Genomic DNA, 3427 nt, shown 5'->3' on the forward strand with positions numbered 1-3427 from the left:
ATATAATATAACATATAGTTTATTATTCTCTCAATAACCTATGAATCAAATTCATATTAATATTTGAATCATATTCAAATATTTATTTTTCTCTCAAACAAAACATATTATAATGTAAATACATTATAATTATATCTCATATAATTTTATATTAACTATATGTTATATAATTAATTCTCTTTATTAATTTGAACAATTCAAATTAATTTGATTCTCATCGTTTGCATGAGATTTCAAGAGAATTTTATTTCGTGGAACTTGAATTTTGTATTTATATTAATTTTATGGAAAGTGAGTACAGTCACTAATACATAATATTTTGATGCTTTCAAAATAAACTATAGTCTTTAAGTTGGTTGATCTTCTTGAATGATCGGCCTTTAGACTTGTTGATCTTCTTGGATGATCGGCCTTTAGGCTTGTTGATCTTCTTGGATGATCGATATTTTGGCTTGATGATCTTCTTAGATGATCGGCCTTTGGGCCTATCGATCTTCTTCGATGATCAACTTTTGGGCATGTTGATCTTCTTAGATGATCGGCCTATGAGCTTGATAATCCTATTGGATGATCAACCTTTGAGCTGGTTGATTTTCTTGGATGATCAACTTTTAGGCTTGTTGATCTTCTTGGATAGTCAGCCCTTGGGCTTAATGATCTTCTTGAATGATCGGTCTTTAGACTTGTTGATCTTTTTGGATGATTGGCCTTTGGGCTTATTGATCTTCTTGGATAATCGGCCTTTTGGCTAGTTGCTCTTCTTAGATGATCGATCTTTTGGCTTGTTGATCTTCTTGGATGATCGGCCTTTGGGTTTGATGATCTTCTTGAATGATCGATCTTTGGGCTTGATGATCTTCTTGAAGGATTAGTCTTCGCACGAGGCATCTAGAGAAACTTGTTTCGTGAAGTTGAGCTTGAGTTGGTGTTGATGTTGATTTGATGCGATGTGGTTCGATCTCTAGTACTTGACTCTTTGATTCTCTCTCAGTTGAATGCGTATGCTTGATGTATAGAAGCAAAGCGTATGAATGTTCTTAAGCTTGGAGTCTTGAAAGAATGCTTGTAGCTTCAAAAGACTTCAGTCTTCAAGCGTGGTCAGAATGCTTGTATCTTCAAAGGACTTCAATCTTCAGAATGCTTGTATCTTCAAAGTACTTCAGTTTTCAAGCGTGGTTAGAATGCTTGTATCTTCAAAGGACTTCAATCTTCATAATACTTGTATCTTCAAAGGACTTCATCTTGTATCTTCAAAGGACTTCAGTCCTCAGAATGCTTGTATCTTTAAAGGACTTCAGTCTTCAAGCGTGGTAAGCTTTAGGAGTCAAGGAGTCTTATGATTGTAGAGAATTCCCTCTAAGCTCTCTAAAGTGTAAAATTGTTGGCCCCCACAAATGAGGAAAGTCTCTCTAACTGTAAAGTTTTCAGGTCGGCTTCATGGGTTTAGGCTTGGTTGGTCCATAGACCTAGCCCCTGGGCCTAACTAATTGGATTTGGGCCTTATTTGACATTTGGGTCAAATTAAGCCTATTTTTGGGCTCAATTGGACTTTTAACCCAAATAATAATATCAAATTGGATCAAATTAATCTTATCTGATTCAACGGTCATGATAAACCACGTGGTGTCATTGAAATTTGTCTTCAACTTCAATTTGGGACACATGCCACCTCCTAGTTGGTCCCAAATTTGATGATTTGGAATTTTGTCATTAATTTAGTGAATGACGTGGCAATTTGTGATTGGTCCAAAATTTCTCGTTCAACACTCATCAATCTCAATTGAGCTAACGAGGGGACCTTATGGACCTATAAATTAAAGTTTCATTGGTACTTGATTAATCAATTAAACTATTTAATTGAGTTAATCAACTTCCATTAATTGTCGATCATTCCACTAAATATCGATAGCTGTACTATTCGCACTATAGATATAAAACTGTGTCCATTAGATATAACCAATCAACAGTGCATTAACACTTCATAAGTTGCTCGTAAGTACAAGTAGGTCAAAATTATCATTTTGCCCATGTAGTTACATCTAACTCTTTAAGTATCAGTGATCCATCTAATGAACAATAAGTTATAGTCCAAATACAACTGAATCCCTCTCGAGCCACGAGAGAGTGTGGCGACACATTATTTAAGCCTCGAAATCCGCCTTTAAAGTTGAATGTCTTTACTTTCTCTAACTATAGAGAATGAGTGAATTCCTTCTTGTGTAGCTATGTTCCCAACTCCCCAATCAAACGAATCCCCAAAATGATAGGCATATTGAGTCGACGAAATAGGTCGCTCTCACCTATGCAAATCAAATGACTGTCTTCTTATGCAGGAGTTAACAACTCATTAAGGATTCAAGTCTAGTCACCTATGATCATTAAGGTTGGCAACGAGGCCAAGGCGGGGAGGGGGAGGGTCCTCCGTCCCCTGTCCCATGGGGGAAATTTCCCTCATCCCTGCCATTTAAAGGTGGGGATTCCCCGTCGAGGAAACGAGGTCTCCGCGGGGCCTCATTCCCCATTTTCCCGCAGGGATTCCCCTACTAGTTCCCTGCGGAGAATCCTCTATTAGATCCTCGCGGGGATTCCCCATTTTTTTTTCTTTTAATTTTTTAAGTATGGGCTTGACTTTTGGACTTAAATTTAGAATTTATATATTCAATATTGATCTCACAACACTATAAGTCTATAGTATACATTATAAACATACATATAAATAAGTTATTTTATATATTATAAATATATATTTATAAAATATTAAAAATATAAATATATAAAAAATCGGGGTCGGGGTCAGGGTTCGGGGTGGGGATGGGATTACCATTCCGTCCCCGGACGGGGTCCCGAAAAATTTCTCCGGTTTGACCCCATTCTCGGTCAAACCGGAGATTCCCGCGGGGAATTTTGCCAACCCTAATGATCATCCTGGTGAAATGTAAGTCTCATCTATCAACGGTGTTATATAGAGAGACTATTCATTTCGTGGTCCAGTCTTATACAAACTTTTTGTATAGAATACCCCCACTCACATGTCTCTATATGAATGATTTGGATCAAATCATTTGTAGCACTTTACAACAATTGTAACAACTACAAAGCGGGTCATATTCGTAGTGTCACCAGGATAAAGTACCCAATCTTATCCATCTACTACAGACCGTTTAGGTTATCACTTAAACATGATATAGCTACATGTCTCTACATACATGTTTATGTTACAGAAGATAACTCTTGATCTTAGTTTATTGGTTTTTGTGGACTAATGCAACTCAATGTCAAATAAAATACTTCTTATTTATTAGATCAATAAAGTGTTTATACAACACAATTACAAACTACAAGACCCACGAGATTTAGAGAATCAACCCAATACCTCTTATTTTATTAGATCAATAAAGTGTTTGTACTAAAGCTAGTGGAGTGTACA

The sequence above is a fragment of the Benincasa hispida genome, chromosome 4 (genome assembly GCF_009727055.1).
Source record: "Benincasa hispida cultivar B227 chromosome 4, ASM972705v1, whole genome shotgun sequence".
In the NCBI taxonomy this organism is placed as follows: domain Eukaryota; kingdom Viridiplantae; phylum Streptophyta; class Magnoliopsida; order Cucurbitales; family Cucurbitaceae; genus Benincasa; species Benincasa hispida.